We start from the raw sequence: 23319 nt of genomic DNA on the forward strand, positions 1-23319 counted from the left end.
TGCATTTGATGCCCCTTTAATGTGTTAAAAGGTTGTTGTCTTATGCCCCTTGTTTAGGCCCTTGTGCATGCTTGCATGTTTAAGCCATTTAGATGCCATCTAGATGTGTTATTGGCTTTGTCTTAATATGCTAAAACTCTGATTTTGGTTGCTTAATTCATGCAATGTTTGATTTTGCTAAGTGTAGTTCAATACACCTTTGGCTCGCCTTGAATTTTGGCTTTGCTTGCATGCCTTGTTTGTCTTGTCTAGTTGGTTTGGCACCTTTCATGACTTGATTTTCAGAGCTTATAATGCATGTCATTTGTCCATGTTTTCATCCTCTTAAGTGTGCTTGAGAGTTGCTCTTCAATGCCTAAGTGTTGATCCTTGTGTGCATGCATGCTTGCATGTTATTTGGTCATCTTTCTCTTAGCAATTGGCCACTGTTTTGGGCTTAGTATAGAGCTGCCCAAATTAGTTTAAGTCCATTATTCGCATATTGTTGCATGCTCACCTTGTGTGTTGTTGTATACTTATGTGTTGTTACATGTTTAGGTTGTTTAACATGTTTGCTCCATGTGTTGTTGCATGCTTGAACATCCACATTGCATCTTGCACACTTCTTGGTTTGCATTGCCTCATGCCTTGCATGCTTGCTTGCATAGGTTGTATGCCTAGTATGCATTGTGCATTGCATGCCCATGTTGCATACTTAGTTAACATGCTTAGGTTGCATTGCATTAGCATGCATGCTTTGCTTCTTGAATTGAGTATGATAGAGGTTGAACCTCACTTGTTTGTTTGATGTGCGTCTCATTTGAAATCAAAGTGCATACTTGGTTTCTTGGGCCATCACGCATTGAAATGCGCAATTGGTAGTCTGAGAATCGAGAACCATGTCCCTTTAAGTCACAAACATGATAAGGGATGTGTTGGTGCAAACATTGCTTGAAATGCACTTCCATGCCATGTTTTGCCCTCTGTTGCTGTCAAAACAGGTTTCTGCCAGAAGCTTTGGCCGGCCGGCCATATATACTACCGACCGACCAAATATTGATGGTCGAGAGCTCAACAAATGGTCGATGCCCATCCGAACATGGTCGGTGGGGTTTCCCCTTGGTCGGTGGTGATCCACAGTGTTCATAGAGTGCACCTTGAGAATTTTGTAATGATCAGAGAAGGAAAACAGTGTGGACATAGGCAACTTATGCATGGCAGTGAACTTCCAAGAAGAGCCGAGCATGCATTGCATTGGGCCCTCTCCCCGAGGCCGTTTACTGTTTTATTAGATTAGTTAATTTGCTTAACTAGTTTAATTGGTCTGTAATATTTAATTAGCTTGTAGGTTAGTTAAATTTGTATTATTCTTTCGGTCCCTCCGAGCGAGGGCAAATTTGTAATAAGTGTGGGTGCGTGTGTGCATGTCTTCCAACCGCCATTTCTTTCTCCCTTTTACTTACCTGCTTTGATGGTTAGTACTAGGGCATATTTAATTTAGCATCCTTATGCTATGCATGCGTGCATCATTCAGCAGTATTGCATGCATCGGGCTCGGTGCATCATACTAACTGCATAGTACTTCAAATCTGACTTGAATATGTGCATCAAATGGTTGCATTTCACATGCCATCCTAGGATTAGCCGAGCCTATCCTAATTGCATTTTGTATGCGTTGCATTAGGCACTTAACATGGACTTGGATCATACATTGATTGCTAACGAGTTCTTTGTTTTGGCTTAGAGTACACTGTAAGTATTTTGTGCTTTAGCATCTTGCACGAGTGTGAATGTTAACATGACAGCATGCTTACCATGTGGCTAGATGCTTATGTGATATGAACTGCCTGAATGTCTGTGGGTGAAGGTTGGATTGCTTGAGTTGGAACAACTCATCAAAATCCGTGTTTTAGCCTACTCACGAGTAGCAAATTTCAAAACATTTTCCACACAAACGGATATGCGATGCTTTGTTACAAATTAGGCGATCTAGTCTATACTTGTTTTGCTGTGCGCATCACATAGTAATTTTAGGCTAATAACCGGTACAAGAACGCATAATGTTTTCAAAACAAGATATCATGGTTAGTAGAGGCCGATCTTCGGATCGGGCGAGAGGGGGTGCTCATAGCTAACCTTTCCCAATCGTACCCAAGTTCCCGAGCCGAGGCAACTTTGGTGATGACGGACACGTGGCCTTAGGCAAACGAGTCAGGGTTTCCTAAATTCTCCCATTAAAAAATATTTAGGTGGCGACTCTGTATCTGGCAAATCAGTCCATGTTTGATACTTCTTTTCTAAAAATCAGTTTTCTCAAAATGATTTGCCGGATTTGGATTCTTTGGTTCAGACTAAGAACCATGACACAAAAAGGGAGTCCGAACTGTGGTGGCATAAAGCCCGAGGGCGCGTCCATAGTTGGCAAGTTTGACCAACACTTTTTTCTTCTTAAAGCCGAGATTAGGATATAGGCTCAGGAAGGTTAACAGGTTTGACCAACACCTTTTCTTTCTCAAGCTGAGATAAGGATCTAGGCTCAAGAAGGTTGGCAGGTTTGACTAACACCTTTTCTTCCTTAATCCGAGATAAGGATCTAGGCTCTGGAAAGTTGGCAGGTTTGACCAACACTTTTTCTTCTTCAAGCCGAGATAAGGATCTAGGCTCAGGAAGGTTGGCAGTTTGACCAATACTTTTCTTTCCTTTAGCCGAGATAAGGATCTAGGCTCAGGAAAATTGGCAGGCTTGACCAACATTTTTTCTTTTAGCCGAGATAAGTATCTCGGCCGAAAAAGGTGGGCAGGTTAAAGAATGGCCGAGCTACGTAGGCCGGCTAAAACTTGCAATAAAAATGATACACTATAAAAGGGAAAAGTGCAATAACCGAGCAAGAAATTGAAAAAACACAAGAAAAAGGCAATAACTGAGCGAGCAGAACAAAATAAGTTTCATTTATTGGCAAGCAATTACAAAAAGTGAGGCGTATAGCCCAGTTACATTTCATATAAAAAAAAAAAACAGCAAAAAAATAAGGAAAAAAGGTTTTCCTAGTCAAGCAAACAAATCATCAAGATCAATGTCCAGGTCAATCCGGACTTCGCAGCTCGATAGGCCGGTTTTGACAGCTGCTTCCTAGGGTAGGTCAATCATAGGCACCCCGTCAACGGGGCTTGGCACAGGTTGACTGAGCAGATCCACCCGAGCAGGCAGAGAAGGCTGAAGGTCGAGGTTAGTGTTGGCAGGTGGGGCATTAATTGGATCAGGGGTCTTTTCTTCCTTCTCCCCCTCTTGAAGAAAATTCTATTGGACCGCGTTTGCATAGTCTGTCATATAGCTCGGTATAAAATGAAGGGGAGGGTTTAAAAAGATTTCAGAGTCATACCTCTGACTGAGCTTGGCAACTGTAGCCTTCCAGCCACATTTGAAGAAAATGTCCTTGGCTACTTCACACTATTGAACATAGGTCTCTTCTCTTTCTTTAAAACCTCAATCTTTGGCGTCCTCTGCCTTCTTCTTCCACTCTTGGACCTCAGCGTTCAGTTTCTTTTCATGCTTAGCAAGCTCCCGCAGGTAGCGTTCTTTTTTATTGGCTAGAGCTTTCTGCTTAACAACTTTAGCCGTGTTGACAAGCTCGGTTAGTCTTTCGTTTTCAGTATTCACCTCAGCCAGCTTTGCTTTTGCCTCCTTTAGTTCAGCCTCCTTGGCATCAGCATTAGTATTAGCTACGATTGACCAAGTAGTTTTTCGTAGCACAAGAACACGTTGGTGAGCTACTTGGTTCTTTTGCAGGGCTTGCACAAACATTCAGAACAATTACAGAAAAACCGAGCTTTCACTACAACAAATTAGGTCTTGAATGAAGATTTTTTTTTGTCGCCAAAGAGCTAATTTCGTCACTATTGATATTTGTGAGGAAATATTTTCGTCACTAGTTTCGTCTTTGAATGTTTGTCACTAAAAAGTGTCATGACGAAAAATAATTTCGTCACTGATGAAATTACTTCAGTGATGAAACTTTTTGTCACCAATAAAATAACATTTGTCACCAAAAATTCTCATTTTCGTCACCAAATAATTATTGAGTTGCAGGGATTTCAGATTTTACCAATATCATAGACTTGGACGCCGAGCGAATAGCTTCAGCTCAGTTAAACCTTCGTGCCGCTCTATATCGACTAGCAGGCAAACGTTTTTTGCTAAATTAAAAGCAAGAAGGTGATCCTTCTCAGCATTGACAAAGTCTTGTGTGGTTATGGCACGGCCCCTAAAAGACACGATTGGTGCCCACACCGGAGGGGATGGAGGATTGAAAGGGCCTGGCCAGCTGCGACTTTGGGAAAGACTGACTTCTGGCAGCTTGGTTTCCAACAGCTCGGTGACATCTTCGTTTGTCAGGCATTATGGCACAACAAAATTGGTATGAGGTCGTTTGTACGGCCGAGATGAGGCAGCACGGGTGGTTGGAAGGGCTACCACAGCGTGCGTGACTGGCTGGTTGGTGGTATCTCAGCCTGAACCTCAACAGTAGAAGTTGAAGTTTGCTCGGTAATCAGGGCACGAACGGCTCGTCTTTTAGCCATTTCTTGCTCGTCGGTAAGGGGAATTAGGTTGATCTGGGGGAGATTAGGGTCTAGTTTAGGTGATGATTCAAGGAGAAAATCTGTAACCTTGGTTTTTCTCTTACTGCTATACGCATAGGTCGGCTCAAAATTTAAGAGTTTGGTCCAATCTCAGTTGTAGTAACGGAGTGCAGCGCGAAGGGCATTCTGGTTCGCATAAGCATAGGTAGTCTTAAGGTGGTTCAAACCTGCAAAGTAAAGTAGACAAGGGTTTGTACGACAGAAGTACGTGAAATAACAAAGGAACCAGACTGAACTATTCTTACCAGTTGTCCCCTTATTCCACTTAATATTTTAGCCCGGTATTGGGGCTTCGTTGTCCTCAAAGTTACCTCTAACCCAGAGAAAATCATTATCGTTTAAATCCTTATCTGGTGTGCCCTTGATAATTTTCTCTTGGCCTTTCCTGATGCGTAGGTAATGGACCCAACCGTCGCCATTTTGGCCGAGCGAATATTGGTGGAATAGCTCAGCCAATCTGAGGTTGAGGCCTAGACGGCAATTTAGTTCAGTCACACCATTGATTATTCTGTAACTGTTGGTGGATAATTAGGTAGGGTATAAACGGGTTTGTCTAAGGAACTCATATATCAAACGCTGAATGGGGAATCGAAGTCCGCATTCGACAATGGATAAAAAGGTGAAAGGAACAAAACCGGGCTTGCCCCATGGTGTTGTTTCTAGCTCGGCTAATGTGAATTGAACATCATCAGGGATATTGTATTCCCTCCGAAATTCGGCTATAGCACCTGGTAAGCTTACCATAAATCGACACTTGCCTATGTGCTTAAATCGATACAGAAAGATGTCCTAAACGACAGTGCCAAAGTTGAAAATGAGATAAAAGAGGAGCAGTAGTAGGAGCTGCTGGTTGAAAAGAAACCGGAACATTAAGGTGAATGAGTTCATAGAGACGTCCATGCTTACAGCTGATCTCAAGAGTCTGTCCCGTCCGAGGGTCCTGCACCAAACAACTAGTATGAGAAAAGGTAACAGTTAGACCATGCTCACACAATTGACCAATTGAGATAAGATTTAAAGTAAGAGTAGGTATAAGGTACACACGAGATAAAGATAAGTGAGAGGTGGAAATAGAACCAACATGACTTATAGACAAAAGAGACCCATCAATAATATGAATAAAAGGAATATGAGGATTAGAAGAAAGAGAAGTAAAAATAGTAGGGTCAAAGGTCATGTGATGACAACAAGCTGAGTCAAAGTACCAGGAAGTGTTACTTGAGGTGACAAACAAAGCAGTAGATGGAGAAGTACCGGAAGTGGAGGGAAATTGTTGGAACATGGCTTCGACATCGGTTTGACAAAAGACTGGAGTAGAAGGGTCTATAGGCATAGAAGAAGGTAAATCCTCAGAGGTAGCAGCAACAGTGCGATGAATAGACATAGATTTAAAATGATTCCCAGAACGTTGAGAGTTGCCCCGTGAAAAACTCCCAGTGGAATGACCGTTATGAAAGGATGAACCAGGAAAGGCTCGGGCTAGATTGTGGAAGCAATCTTGCTGGAGATGACCAGGACCAATCTTGTTGCAAAATCGGCAAAGTCGATCTGAACAATGAACCAGAAGATGAGTAGATGAAAGACCTCGGTTTTGACAGTAATTACAAGTAGTAGACCGCTATTGTGAAAGAGAACTCCGAGTCTGGGGAGTAGCAAGAACAGAGTCCACAAGGTGTGGATGAAGAGGACCAAGCCTAGTTTTCCCTGACAGTAGTTCGGAAATAGCCTACTCAAGAATGGGTAAAGGAGTGCGATGAAGGAGAGATGCGCGCACCGGCTCAAAATGGGTAGTTAAAGCCATAAGAAACTGTACCAATCACTGTTGGTCGCGATAAGTAGTAAACGGAGCAGCATCCTCAGTATGGGGCCATGGAGGTTCAGAAAGAGCGAACTGATCCCAAACAGAATAAATTGTGGAGAGGAAATCATTAATAATCTAAGTTGGCTCTTGGCACATACGGTGAAGATGGCTCTGAAGCTGATATTGGTGAGCAAGACTAGTAGTCTGATATCAGTCTTTCAAAAAATCCCAGATGTCTTTTGTCGGAGTGGAAACAGAGTCAAGTTGGAATGTACCAAACTGAAGGCTGATAGATGTAGTAGATGTATTCCAAAGCCAAGTGATGATCTAATATTCTTACTGTCCCAATCCTCTAAGCGGTCTACATATTTGGCAATAGATTTAACGGTTTCTTGGGTGGGTTTGCGCACATCTCCAGTGATAATACGCTAAAGTTTCTTGCCTTTGAGGAAGCCAGACATGGCTTGTGCTCATAAGATATAATTGGACCCATCAAGAACAACTGAAATAGGGTGGTAAGAAGAGTCCGAGCGATCCATGGAGTAAAAACAACACTATAGATGCAAAATCTAAAAAAACGAGGGTACCAGTGATTTCAGATGGTCGAAAACAGTGGGGAACCGGTCAAAACCGGCCTTAAAAGGCCAAAAAATAGACTGAACCGGCCTATTGAAGAGGTTGAACCGGTTGAGGCTGAACCGAATTAGGGCTGACGTCAGTAGTAGCGTGGGCTAGCACCAGCGTGCGTCAGGCAGACGCGTGCGGCTGAGGCGACTCAAATGGCAGAGACGGCGCGAACAGCGCAAGTCTGTGGCGGCTAGGACGCAAGCTATTAAGACAGCTTAAGCGGCTGAGGCTGATGTAAGGCGCGTGAGATAGCGGAGGCAAAAGCAAGTGACACATCGGCGACAAAAGTGGTGCGTGAGGGCGCGTGGAGTCTGATCTGAGGACGCCGTTGGTGGCGTTGGAATCGTTAAAAGGTTCCGAGCACTATGGTAGGCTATGTGAAAATTTTGGAGAACAAAAAAAAATCTAAATATTGATGGAAAAGAGATAAATACCAGAAAATGTGAAGCTTTTGGTTAATGAGCCATAACCTTGCGCTTTGATACCATATCAAAACAAGTTGAGAGAGAGAGAGGGAGAAAATCTCTGTGAAATATATTATTTCAATAATGAAACCAATGTACATGGTCTCCTTTATATAGAAAAAAGAAGACAAGATAAGGACTAAGATACATAGCTATCTATATATATGTAAACATATCTACAGAAGCGTAGCTATCTATATACATTAACAATAACCTTGCTTAGAGGGATTGGATTAGTTATATGTAGTTCTCACATAAATCACACTTGATTTTGAAAAGTGGCATGTGATTTGCATTTTTATGAGATTATGAATCCCTCGAGAGTGAGGTTAGCATTTTCATAAGAGCACGTATGGTACGATGAAATAGATTAGAATAGAATGTTCATTTTAATCTTGCATTCATTTTTCCTTGTTTAGTACATCAACAAAATGTGATAATGCCGATTTCTTCCTCCAACTTAAGAAATGGTCATTCCATTCCATCATGAATCACCATAAATTTTCTTTTATATACTTAAAAAAATAAAATACTATCAACCACCATCTCTGTCTATTACCACCCATTTCACCACACTACCAATACCGCCATCACCACCACCCTATTGCCACCACAACTACCACTACCACTACCACCACTTTCACAACCACCACATCACCATACTACCACCATCATACACCACCACTACCATCATTAGAACCACTATCCTACTACCACAACTCTCACTACTACCACTACCTCTGCCACCACAACCACTGCCTTACCATTACTACTACCACATTCACAAACATCACACCACCACCATCACCATCACCATTGTAAGAACTATCGCTCTACTATTGTTGTCCGCTGCCACTACCATTACCACTATATTCACCACCACTGACGTCGCTACAGCCACCGCAACTACCACTACCACGACTCACACCATCACTTCCGCAACTATCAACACTATCATGATCTGTATAATTTTTTATTTAATTTGTTACTAGCTTATTAAAATAAATAAATAGTAATAACTTATTCCATTGGACACTAAGGCCACAAGTCAATTTCTTAATCTTTTCGGCTATTAGGCCCAATCTCTAATCTTTTTGGACCAAAAGGATACAATTCGTCCAAAAAGATAACTATATGTTAAAATCAACTAATTTGTCTATCTCTTGCAATCACCATATCTCTTTAAATCACCCAATTTGACTATCTGTTGAAATTCACAAAGCTTATTGTCCTATCTGTTGAAATTCACCAAACTACCTATCTGTTGAAATGTAACACATTTTACACTCATTTAAGACCCTATCTGTTGAATATCACATATTTTGTACCTCATCACCACTACTTGCTGTCACCAGTCGCCGATAACTTTTCTGACCAACTTTCCAGGGACTTTTTGTAACGATTGGGTCCTTAGTTTCCTTCTTTTCTTTCCTTTTCACTTCGTCCTCTTTTGTTTTCATTGAGTTTATAACGTCTGGAAATAATTCTTGAAAATTTAAGTCCTTATTCTTGTTGTGTTCGATGTTGAGTATCATTTGTTCCGGGAGGTGCGGGGTCAAGTTCGGAGTGCCCGGGAGTGAAGCGGAAAATTTCTGGGCTGCTGGGCCAGGGCCGCACGTGCGAGGTGGGGCCGCACGTGTAGGGAGTGAGGTCGCACGTGTGGTGAGGGTTGAGTTTCAGTGGGTTGCATTCTTCTTAAAAACACGAACGGAGAGTGGTGCGGAAGAGCCACCGCACGTACGGGGGTGAGGGCCGCACAAGCAGGAAGGGGCGCTCCGCACATGCAGGGATGGATGCCACACGTGTGACAGCCTGGGCAGTCCAAAACTCTATTTTTTTTTTCCTTTTTGGTCCGAATGTGTATCTCATTTTTGACATTCCTCTCTCACTCTAAACCCTATTTTCCTTCTCATTCTCTCTAGAAAACCTCCTCAAACACCAAAATACTTTGATCCTTGCAAATCTTGAATCAAGATCATCATCATCTTCCTCTAATCTTGAAGATCAAACTAGGGCTCCTCTTGGTATCGTGAGTGTTGAAGAATTCTCCATTAAAGCTAGGGTTTCTTCTTCTCCATCATTAAGACCTTGAGGTAGGGACATTCTTGAGTTATATGTACATGTTTTGCTACATTGTTGATGATTTAAAGGTTTTCTTGAAGTTTTGTGTTAATTTTACATTTTGATTCAAAAGGTAGAGGGTTTCAAATGTGGGTTTCCAAAACTCAGTCCTTGTTACTCCTTGATGGTTATTCATTAATAAAGCCTAAGGAATGTGATTTTAGTTGGGTTTTACCAAGGAAATGAGAAGTGCTTTGTCTTGAAGAAAAACCCTAGAAATTGGGGATTTTGGAAAAATAGAAAATATGCTTTGAAATTCTTAATTTCTTGTGTCAAGAGAATGAATAAGAGTAAGTTTCATCAAATGTTTAGCAAAATAGCAATATACTTGATAGATGAGAAATGAGATGTTATTTTAACATTGTTGCTAGCACTTGAACTTGTAATGTTGTGAGATAATAATTGTTGAGCACCATGGATTTTGAAAATTGAAATCTTGGAAGTTGATGTTTGAAAATTTCATATAGTCATGGAATGGATAGAATGTTGAGAAATGTTCATGGTGAGAGGTTTTTGCTATGTGTTGATAGCATCGTTTGAGCATGTAGTTATTTTGTGAGATGGCATTGGAAGAAGGAAAAATGAAGAAATGTTATGGAATGTTAAATTGTTGTATCATACTCTCATTTAAATTCTTGTTATTATTGTATATCTTGACATGAGGTAGAAAACATTCACATTGAGAAAGGTTATATTGAAATGAAATCTATGGAAATGTTAAAGGGGTAAATACGTTGGTAAGTCCGGTTAGGCGGTATAGATGAGATTGATAAGTTTGCCTGAGTGTCCGGGGGTGACAGACCTAAAACGCGCGCGGAGGAGGTACCACTTCCCTTCCGATTAGCAACCGGTAAAGTGGGGTATTGGTAGAGCTCGTAGAGCCTACTTGCAGACACCAACCTAAGGATTACCAGTGTCGTATTTACCGCCCCTATTGATTTAAATATTGGAAGTTTTGAAATTGATGAGACTGAAAGATATTATTGAGAACATGGTAATTTTCAAATGGTGCATTGAAATGAAATTCCTCTTTATTATTGGCATTTGCATGGCATTACCTTTGCATTTTAATTGTTGAGGGAATTTGCATAACTGTATATACTTTGTGGGAATTCTCTACTGGGCTTTATGCTCACCCCTATGGGATTTGGTGCAGGTAAAGATGTGGTGATCCCGCCAAATTGAGGGTGTGAATATGTTCGTGTGAAGAGTAGATTACTCTTTATTTTGTTGTGAATTTTTGGTAAAGCCAAGGGCTATTTTTGTATGGGTCCGAGAGACCACTTTTGTGTAACCGGGCTTAAGCCTCGGAAGTTGTAACCCGTGAGGGCATTTTATTTATCTTTAGACTTAACGCTCTACATGCTATAGATTCATGTATTTTTTTTTTAAATCATTGAATGTATAATTTGCATGTGGAACCCTTGTATAAAACTTGGAGATTTTGATGTAAAGGTTGGTGAATGATGTATCTATTTAATGAATGATTTTTGATGTATTAAATATGTTGGGATCATTTCGAGGCGTTACACTTTTCTAGTACTGGAGAAATTTTTTGGCATGTCCTTATCACCAAATAAGATTTTACCTTGAATCTGATGACTTACATCCTATTTAAATTAGACTTTTCACCAAGTTTCTCTATTCTATTTCATTAGTTTAATAGGTATAACCAAACATGAGAATGAAAATTATCATTCTACTTCATTTCACTCCATCGTACCAAATATGTTGGGGTTTGGCATTGCTAGTCCAATAACATGAAATTGGAGTGAAAAGATTTCATTGCCCCCACTTTACCAAAATAACAAAGTCACATTTTATATAATGAGAGATTTTATGTAATTTTATAAATTTAATCACAATCAATCAATACCACTACACTAGTACATAAATAAACCCTTGGGCAAATTATACTTTTAACCTTCATAATCGACTTATATTTCAAATTAGTTGTTACACTTTAAGTCTAATTTTAATTTGATCATTCTATTCAAACTGAAAAATTAATCATAAAAATTAGATTAAAATTAAACTTAAAATATAATAGCCAAATTATTTACTTTAAAACAATAGAAACTAAAATAAAATTTGAATAAAAATAACTGTGAAAAGTGGATTTACCCTAAATTATATTTGGGTTCTAGAGCAGCAAACAAGCTAGATGAATAAATAAATAAATAAATAAATAAATGAAATGAGAGAAAAGAAACTAGTGAAATAGGCCCAAAGAAGACCGAAAACACTAAAGCCCACCAATCCATCAATCGAACCTCCACCCATCCGTCAAATGGATTGACCCGCCCCAGTTGATTTCTAAACCACGTTCGGTCCGCAATGGTTAGATATTTCTTAACCTAACAACATTGGTCAAGTGACAAGTAGTAGATGAACTTGTCTAAACTTGACTTGTGAACACCCCTACACCTAATATGTATATTTAACTAGACCAATTTCATACAAACATTTGTCATATGGAAGAAGAAAAACTTCTCCAGAACTCCCGAGGCCCGGTCAAGTTGGACTCTTTGGACCAAATTTCATCACCTCAATTTTAAATTGGCTGTGTTATTTGTTTCATGACTTTTGAGTGAATTAACATGTCACCCATTGTAAATCACCAACAATGAATCTTGAAATAAATGTACTATTGAACTGTACTTAACCATTTGTAAAGAAATTTAGGTCACAACCAAACTCAATGTGGGGATGGGACATTCTTTCCATTACTCTGTTTCCTCTGTTTACTCTGTTTAACATGAAAAACACATGTACACAATTGCCAAATTTTGCATATGGGATATGGTGTCCCAACATGCTCTGCCCACAAACTTAAATTAATTTGGCAAGTGGGACTCATATGGTGTGCCAACATGGGTATGAAAAGTAAAGTACCCAAGACACTACCACATTTATGGCCTGTTGGTCAATTTGAATTGAAAACAAACAAATATTCATTCATTTTCTATTGCTTTCCTTGTCCTCTTCAACTTTTTGGATAACACTTCCATCTTCACTAAAGTCTTCCATATTTTGATAACATACAAAATTTTGGCAACAACAAATCCACCCATTACTCAATCAGCCAAAAAAAAAATAAAAATAAAATAGTAATGGCTAATTACACTTTTAATCGTTGTATTTTGATCATTCTGTTATTTTGATTCCTACTATTTCAATTGGCTCTGTTTTAATCTTAAATTTTTTATTTTGTTTGATATTGGTTCAATTGCTTCCTATTGTTAGTATTGTTTTATGACAAATGCGCACATGAGCTGCATGTATCATATTGTTATGAGTAAAATTATAAACTCGATCAATTTAATGACTTAATCTCAATCAACTCAAAAAAAAAAAAAATCTATCAAAAATCCTAACGATGTTTTCAATTAGGTCAATTGATACAAAATCTAAAATTAAGAATTAAAATTGAGCCAATTGAAACTGTGGAGATTAAAATAACATATGTAACAAAATGTAAAGATTATCGGTATAATTTGCCCAAATAATAATGCTAGAAACACATAACGAGACACCGAATTAGACACTAACTTTTGAGTATTTGTGTCCGATTCTTTGTCCATTTCTATGTTCGTGATATTGCTCTGAGAAGAAATGGGTGAAAAAACTAGAGCTATTATTGACTTTTAACACTAGACCGTGAACACAACACCGGCATGATCATGAATGACAATAACCATGCAAAGATGATTACAAGAGCGATGTTATTAATTAATTATAATTTAGTAATTAAGTGATGACGAGGAATTGAATTGGGCAGCGCAGTCTTGGACCGAAAAGATTTACTTCTTATTCGTGTTGTTGAAAGAATGCTTGGGAGAGGGATAGAAACAAGAAGCAATGGCTTGGACTATGGACTCAAACATCATCTCCTTCACTAACCTCCTCTTTGGTGGAATCAAGCTCCCACTGCACTTGGGCTTGAACCTTGGCTCGTATCCTGCTCGAACCGGTCCCCCATTTGGGTAAGCCACCATGGGCTTTTTTTTAGCCTTGGCTCGGATCACTGCCTCACCTGGGTTCACCCCCATCTCTCTTGCAAATCTCTGTCTGATGATAGTGTGTGTGCAATGTGGGAAGTGGTGAGAGTTTCTGGGGGTATTTATGCATGTGTGTGGGCCCAAAGGATGGTGGTGGGCCCAAAGGACATCATCCTGAGAATCCTTTTGGATGATGCTGGTTCGCCTTTGTCGTTGCTCAAATTGTCTTTTAGGATAGGATTGTTGGGGTCCACCTCCTACGATTGCAGACCCCAAGGTCGCATGAACTTCCAAGTTCCAAGTAATTGGGCCTAGGTACCTTCTGGTCGGACCCATATCTCTCTCTCTCTCTCTCTCTCTCTCTCTCTCTCATAAATTTTTCAAACTACACATTAGGAGTGGGGACTCAGGATAAGGGCTCTCAAATTTTGTTTGAAAAGACATTGCGTCCCCAATTTGGAGTTACTCTACTTTGGAGCACTTTCTATGCTGCAACTAGGGCGGTTTAGGTGGACTTTACAACATTTAAAGCCCCGTTTGTTTGGGGTTGTAGAGAGGGGATTAAGTTTGATAGTGAGGAGAGAATTAAGAATGAGATGTTTGTTTTGAGAGATAGGAAGAGAATTAGTAATCCCTTGGTATTAGTAAGAAGGAGGAAGGGAGATTGGTAAGGAGGAGGTAGAGATGATATTAGAAAAATAGTAAGGGGATTAGAAATTTATTTTTTATTTTTTATTTTTTATATATTGGGAATTTTTTTTGAATATAATGTTTGATTTTTTATATTTTTTATTTGTTTTATTATTTTATAAAAAAATAATTTAACAATTCTTCACTATTAATCTTCTCATTATCAATCCCTTCATTATTAATCCCCTCACTAACAATCCCTTCACTATGAATCCCTTCCATTCTATCTCTGAAAATAAACGGAAGCTTAGTCATTAAATTTCAATAGAATAATAATAATGAGTCTCATAAGCAAGAAAAGTAAAGTGGTTTTGAGATTTTAATTATCAATAAAATCAATTGTCATTATTGCACAATGTGACTGAAAAATTGAATCCATTAACTAATCACGTTTGTCAGTCAATCTGACCTATAGTTGGATCTTCTTTACTCTTATTATAGTGTTGGTAAAAATTATTCAAAAAGTTGTATGAAAATGATGTGCGTGGATAATGAGTGATTGGGATGTACTCCCTTTACTTAATTTTCTCTTTTAATTTTTTTAATGATATTAATTAAATAATTTATATATATATGTATATTATTTAATTTTTTTTTTTTTGAAAAGTATATTAAGATTAAATATATTTAATAGTTATAAAATAAAATATTTGAAAAGTCCTTTATGGCATGATTGAAGGTAAAAATTAAAATGGCGTATGGAATATACGCTATATCATACATTTTGATTTGGACTATATTGTATCTTGGAAATTTCTGAGTCAGTGCCAAGAAAGTACTTAATAATATTCAAGTCGTTTTGCTTGCGGTAAAAGAAGGGTTTGGACGGTCCCCTTGCCTTCTCATTGACACTGTTATTGTTAAAAAAAAAAAAAATTAAAAAATAATATTTTTTAGTACCTATTTTGTATGAAAATTTTATACAAAAATTGCATGGTATGTTTGATTAGCAGAATTAATAGCGAAGGGGTTAACAATTTATAAGATTAGTATAAGATTGATTATCCAATTAGATTCTCAGATACATAATACTGTCTTATACACATTTGTTTTGCAATGGTATGAAAATATATAATATCAATTATATGTATGTTTAGTGTTATTAGTTTTAAGATTACAAAATCAATCTATTTTGTTGAATAGATTGGCTATTGAAATCTAACATGAATAATTAAATTTGCAAATAAACAAATGTGAGTCTCTTAAATTAATAATCTCAATCGTACACAATAGTTTGCCCAATCAAACAAGCTCTTTAATGTATTGCATCACTAGAGATATGGATTTAATATTTTTTTTAATAGATGGAAATACAATTAATATTAAGGAAAATTAGTGAAACATCTCTCTTTAACTTTGAATAGTAGGAGCGGTCTAATATTTTTTTTTCTTATTAATTAAGATCCCTCAATAATATTATTAGAGAAATTTCTTTATGAAAAAAAAAATTCACTGGGAAGAGTTAAAATTTTTTTATAAAAATATTAAAAAACTCCAATTACTATAAAAATATTATATGTTCTTTATCTTATAAAATCATAATATTTAGGACCTTAAACTAAAAATCTCTTAATATTAATTCATTTGTGACAAATATTCTCAAAAATATAGAAATTATACATAAATAAATAAAAATATGTGAAAATATGTAAAAGATAATATGAAACGATCATGTCATGCAACGTGAAAGTTAAGTCTAAAGACTTTATATATATACATATACAACGAAATAATAATAAAATAAAATATAAATATGAGATGAAGCGTGAGTCATATATATAATATATATGTATCTAATTATGCAAAAAATGTCTTTAGCCTTAGATTCTCTTCGAAAAGTGCGTCATTAGTTAAATGACTTACGCCACCATGACCCCACTCCATGCAACTGGAAAAACAAGTCATAATGCATTCATATGATGAAAGTAGAAACACGCCTCTTCTCTTCTTGTAATTAACGACTGAGAAGTCCAATAAAATTTTCTAAATTTGGGCCCACCGTATCTACACATTCAGATTTGGCACAAACGTAAAAAAGATTTCATTTGAATTATAACTTCCCTCACAACATTTATAGATTTTTTGGCACAACGTGAATGATTTTATTTCATTGTAGATAGATACTCTGACTAATTATTTATTTTTTTTAAGAGTTGATATTTTGAGTAATACCCGAATGACAAATAATATTGTATTAATAACATATATATATATATAAGTAATATGACTCATTCAATCAACAAAATTATAACAAATGAAAAGGATTTACATACGTGTTTAAGTTAGTTTACATGTACTTTGAATAATTCTAAATCCTTAAAATTAATCAGAGAACTTTTCAATGATCCTTTGAGTTGATACAAACTCGAAATCTTAAATTTTATTATTAAGTTTTTACCACTCGACCCATATAAGATCCATTATTTATCTCAATATTTGTCTCATTAAAAAAATGGTGTTTTCTACCACAAGCAATCTTTTATATCCGTATTGGTAGTGAGACACAATTGTGTTTGAATCATAAATTTTAATAAAAAATTATAATATAAAAAAAAAAGAAAATATGAAAAATAACAAATATAAATTATTATTTTTTTCTCTTTCTAAATTTATGATTCAAACATAACCCTTGTTTGGCAAGATGGTTGGCATTAATTTAACCTACTAAAAACTAAAATAAATTAAAATGTTAGTAAAATAAAATGTTATATGAAATCATAATCATTTCACTTTTTGCTTCACAAAGTTATAAAAATAAATAAATAAATTCATCCCAAATAATTTTTTTTTAAGTAGATTAAAAAAGTTAAATTAAAAACATTCTTCCCAAATACCCAAAAACCAAAAAATCAAATTAAAAAAATTCTTCCTAAAATGTCAAAAACTTCTTCCCAAAATAGCCTAATGACTATTTTGAATTGTTTTAAAAAGTGCTAAATAAATTAATTTTTTAACTTACAAAAATTGGCTTCCAAAAAGGCTATCGTCCTCAATAAAGCTTCTATGCATCATTGTTCAATTGGCGGCGATGACACCATCAGTTATGTAGACTGATGTATTACAGATACCGCGTACGCGGTATAGTTTGGATAATTGGAAAGTAAAATTATAAATAATTGTGATACGTATCCTGAAATTCTTAAGTTCGAATTTGTCTCAAATTTAAAAGGATGTTGTTTTAGATTTTTTTTTTTTTGTTTTCTCTCTCTCTGTTTTGAAGATGAATAGAGAAGTGGAAGCAAAAGTAGAGAAGAGAAGAGAAGAGGAAGAAGAAGAAAAAAAAATAAAAAATTAACATTTTCATCAACACATCATCATCATCATCAACAACAACAACAACAACATCTTCATCAACATCATCATCATCAACACATCATCACCAGCCAAAAAAAAAAAAAATTCAGATCTGATTCAGATCTAAATCTCTGATCACCGCCATCACCGTCGATCTTCCTCCTCCGTCATCACCGTCTTCTTCTCTTCCTTCTCCTTCTCCCTATCTTTTCTGCTTCTCTCTTCCTCTTCTCTTTTCTTCTCTTCTCTTCTCTTCTCTTTCTCGCCTCTGTTTGTCTGTGTTCAAACAAGAAAAGGAAGACAGAGAAAAAAAAGCAAGAACAGGAAGAAAAAGAAAAAAAAAAAAAAAAAAAGAAATCCAAAACGATGTAGTTTTGAGTTTCGAGCCAAACGATTTCGAGCCCTCAAACAATTTTCAATTACAAATTAAATATTGAATTAATAGGTTGACGGATTGATAGATTGTGATTTGACAAATTTTAGACGAATTGACGGATTGAAAAATATTCCAACCAATTATCAAGCCTTTACATAATATATAATATCAATTTACATAATATTTTTCATATATATAACACAAACTAATTTCACATAATATTTTTCATAAATATAAGTGTGGGGATATATTTCTGAGTACCAACACGTGGCAAGGTGACGCCGATGTGTCAGTCGAGGTGCCACGTGTCCTAGTCATTATGCCGAGGTTATTTTAGCGTTGCCGAGGTTATCTCCGAAGATATCGGAATCTGAGATAAACGAATAAGGAACAAGAGTCCTAGAATGAAGAGGAGACTTAGTCAAGATGAGGATAAAGCTCTTAGGGAGTTTATCTTTATCTCTTGAAGAGTCCAAAGTAAGTATTGAGTTAGAATCCATAGAAGTCAGGCTTCTAGTGGGACTAGGATTGAGTTAACTATAAAAGAGAGGCACCCCCGTGGGTCTAAGGTACGCAATTTATGCTTTGAGTAGTAAGTTTAGCACTTGATTATCTTTGAGAGATATACTGACTTGATCGTCGGAGTGCCCCCGGGTGGAAGAACCACCGCTGGAGCCTTTTCTTTCTGTTACAGGTTAACTGAAGCCATCTATTCTGCCAGTGCTCTCTAGCTAATTACTAAACGGGCAATGTGACTAGAAAATCACTCACACAATTTGGCCCTGTCTGTGGGAAGAAGGAAGAATAGATGGCCAGTAACGGACAGAAGGAAAAGATTGGAGACGACACTCCTGCTGGGAGTGGCAGGCCTATAGACCTTGATGTCAAAGGAGATAACTACAATGCAGAAACTCGTGACCAGGGCCACAGAGAAAAAGACAACGGCCAGGAGGGCGACACTTCGAAGAAGACAGACCAAAGCAAGTACTATAATGAAGATAACCTCCAGGTATAGAGGGATAAAGAAGAACAATCGGTCGTCAACTTCATGATGCAAACCAATGTTATGCAGCCACCATACCCGCTGCAGGATACGCCGATGCCAGCAACTAATACCCGCAAGGGAGGAAGAAGAACAATCCCCAAAGCCCTTCATCACACCAAGAGCGGAAGGCACTCTCATCGACCTTCTAGGAAAGTCAGATGAGAGGAGCCGAGACGAGAGGAGTCCCGAAGAACGTATCACACGAAGGACCCAGAGCCCAAAGAACATCGGCATATTCAAGGACAGGCGCTCTTCTTTGACACAACCCATGGAGAGAGATCAAAACGGGCTCACCACGAGGCCGAAAGTAGTGTGCCGAAAAGATTGAAGTCCAAAGATAGCCGAGCTCCAGGGAGGAGTAAAGAAGACTTGAGAGATTATCTCAAGAGGAAGCAACAGAATGCTGAAGCCGGGGTAACTTCCCCGGTTAAGCCGAAGACACCATTCTCGGTGGAACTGGACAAATTTGAAGCACCAAAGAGATTCAGTATGCCGAGGTTCTAAATATATGATGGTAAGTCAGATCCCAACTTTCACGTTGGATTATACCTGAATTCAATGGCATTATATAGTGGGAACGAGCAGTTGCTCTGCAAAGTATTCCCCTCATCCTTTGGGGAGATTGCATCAGATTGGTTCCATAAACTGCCGAAGGGAAGCGTAAAGACTTGGGAAGGCCTGGCCGAGATGTTTGTGGCCAGGTTTGTGACGAACAAACTACAGCCCTTGAGGGTCGACGCTCTGATGGCTTTAAGAATCACCAAGGATGAAGGCCTTAGGGCCTACGCAAAAAGATACTACGAGGTGTTCAATCGAATACCCGAATGCAACCAAGAGGTGGCGGTCGTGTCTTTCAAGAACGACCTGAAAGATGACAGCCCACTACGGAAGTCTTTGGCAAAGACATTGCCAAAAAGTATGGAAGAACTCATTGCGAGAATCGAAAAGTACGCCAGAGCCGAGGAGGATACGTCGGGAAACAAAGAGACAAAGCAGGAGAAAGGAAACGGCTCGTCGAAGCGAGGCCGAGGTAACAATGGATCAACTAAACAAGAAACGGAATTGAGGGCTAAACAGGCAGTGACGATTGTGTTCCGAATCCCGATCCACAAAGTCCTGGATCAAATAAGAAACCAACCCTATTTCAGAGGACCGACAAGAACACCAGGGGAATTTATGGGAAGAAACGTCGGTAGGCGTTGTGCTTACTACAATGAAGAAGGGCACCCAACTCAGGGTTACAGAGCCCTAAAATCACACCTAGAAGACTTGGTGAGGCAAGGCCATCTGAGGGACCTTGTTGATGAGGCCAGGACAAGGGAAGAACAGGCAAGATTGCCTCAAGCACCAGCAGTTCCGCCTCCCCAGCTCAGCAACCACAGGCAGGAGGACCACGGGTGGTTAATGTAATTCACGCAAAGGTGAATGAAAACGACATACGAGGGGAGACTCAGAAGGTAAAACACCTACAGCACGTGAACCAGGTCGGACATAAAAGACCTCGGCCTGAAGAATGCCAGGGATCGACGATAGCCTTTACTGAAGCCGACCTAGAGATGGTCCAGCATCCACATAATGATGCCTTGGTAGTATCCCTCCAGGTTGGGGAATGCCAAGTGAAACGCATCTTGATTGATCAAGACAACTCTTGCGACATCATGTATGTTAGATGTTACAAAGAGCTGGGCCTTCATCCTGATGACTTGGAGCAATCCAATGGCCCGATGGTCAGCTTTAATGGAACGCCGACGTGGCCACTGGGCGCAACAAGTTTAGAAGTACAAGCTGGTACTAAAAAGATCAAGACAAAATTCATGGTGATTGATACGCCCTCCCCTTACAACATCATCTTGGGAAGGCCATGGTTGCATGCAATGGGGGCAGTTCCGTCAACATTACGTTAATTACTGTGATTCCCAACAGAGCATGGGATAGAGGAAGTTAGAGGAGATCAACTACAGGCACAGAATTGCTCCATGGCAGCAATGAAATCCACCTGCAACATTCGAGAGCCAGAAAAGGCAAAAATTGAAGATGAGAACGTAGAAGTCCTAGAAGACGTCGGCAAGGAGCCAGCTGAGTAAAGCAAAGAGGCACTGAAGAAAATCCTCGTCGAGGATGGGGACGAAGAACGCTTCTTTCTTCTCGGCTCGGACTTAGCCAAAGAGGAGGAAAAAGAGTTGGAAACTTTTCTAAGAGCCAATATTGAGGTGTTCGCTTGGACAGTTTACGAAATGCCTGGCATTGACCCCGAGGTCACTTGCCACAAAATGAATGTCGATAGATCGGCAAAACCTGTAATTCAACGAGCCAAAAGACCGACGTTGACGCACGTCGAAGCAGTAGAGGAAGAAGTAGACAGACTTCTGGAGGCCAGGGCCATCCGAGAAGTTCACTACCCGACATGGCTATCCAACACAGTAGTGGTGAAGAAGAAGAACGGTAAATGGAGGGTCTGCGTAGATTTTACAAGCCTGAACAAAGCTTGTCCCAAAGATAGCTTTCCTCTATTCAAGATTGACCAATTGGTAGACGCCACATCTGTACATGGAAGGATAAGCTTCCTGGATGCTTACAGGGGATACCACCAGATAGCCATGTACCCCCCAGATGAGAAGAAGACAGCGTTTATCACCCCGAAAGGGCTATACTGTTACAAGGTAATGCCTTTTGGATTGAAAAACGCAGGAGCAACTTACCAAAGGTTGGTAACCAAGATGTTTAAACACCTAATTGGCCAAACAGTAGAGGTCTACATCGATGACATGGTCATAAAGACCAAAGAACCTAAGGGTCATCTTGCCGACCTAAAAGAGGTCTTTGATATACTGAAAACATACCGGCTCTGACTTAACGCGTCGAAGTGTGCATTTAGAGTTGGATCAGGTAAGTTTTGGGGGTACTTGGTAACAAGAAAGGGCATTGAGGCCAACCCAGATCAAATCAAGGCCATTTTAGAGCTGAAAAGCCCGACGTCGGCAAAACAGGTTCAGATGCTTACTGGAAGGATCGCGGCCCTAAACAGGTTCATAAGTCGAAGCTCAGACAAATATAAACCTTTCTTCAACCTCGTGAAGAAAGCCACAGACTTCCTGTGGACAGAAGAATGCGAAGCTGCTTTGGCCGACCTAAAGAAGTACTTGACCACAGCTCCAGTTCTTTCCAATCCAGAACCAGGGGAGGAGCTGTTCCTGTACTTAGCCGTTTCAGAACATACAATAAGTGCGGTATTAATTTGAGAAGAAAAAAGGGAGCAAATGGCTATTTACTATGTAAGCAAAACCCTAGCCGATGCAGAAACAAGGTATCTACCCTTAGAAAAATTGGCACTAGCTTTAGTAATGGCTTCAAAAAAGCTGAACCATTACTTTCAAGCTCACAAGATTATAGTGCTAACAAAGCACCCACTGAAGTCATTGTTACAACAAGGAGACTTAACTGGAAGAATAGCAAGATGGGCAATGGCCTTGGGCCAGTACGACCTGGAGTTTAGACCGAAAATAGCAATTAAGGGCCAAGTTTTGGCTGACTTCGTAGCGGAATTCACGCCAGAATCCATCGAACATCGGGCTCCGTTGAGCCAAGATGAACAATGTCCAAGCAAACAAGGAGAAGCCCAACCAAAGACAAAAGAACAAGGAAAGGAAAAACTCAAACCCTGCAGCATTTATATCGGCGACTCATTTCGCCTGTTTGTCGATGGGAGCTCAAACCGGCAAGGAGCGGGGGCAGGAGTAGTGTTGATATCCCCTGATGGGGAGATATTGGAACAGTCTATTCGATTAGGGTTCAAGGCCTCAAACAATAAGGCAGAATACAAAGAATTGATTGCAGGACTAAAGCTGGCAGTGGCAGCAGAAGCTGATGAGGTAATAATTTTTTGTGATTCACAACTTATAGTAAATCAGACAACAGGAGAGTTTACAACCCGAGATGAGAGGATGTCGGCATACGCAAAGGAAGTCATCAGGCTGGCAACCTTGTTTCGCAACTGCCGACTTCTGCAAGTTAGCCGAGATGATAATAACCACGCCGATGCATTGGCTAATTTGGCAAGTTCAATACAAACTGGAAAAACAAGGACAATCATGATTGATTATTTGTCAAGCCCAAGCATAGAACCACCGATTACAGAATAAGAAGCAATGTGTGTGGACTTAGGACCAAGCTGGATGGATGCAATTGTTGCATTCCTAAAAGAAAGAAAGCTACCAGAAGACCATAAGGAAGCACACAAGATTAGATTGAAGTCAGCAAGATTCAATCTGACAGCAGACGAACATC

Source organism: Camellia sinensis, chromosome 6, assembly GCF_055761805.1.
Source record: "Camellia sinensis isolate YWXY chromosome 6, ASM5576180v1, whole genome shotgun sequence".
In the NCBI taxonomy this organism is placed as follows: domain Eukaryota; kingdom Viridiplantae; phylum Streptophyta; class Magnoliopsida; order Ericales; family Theaceae; genus Camellia; species Camellia sinensis.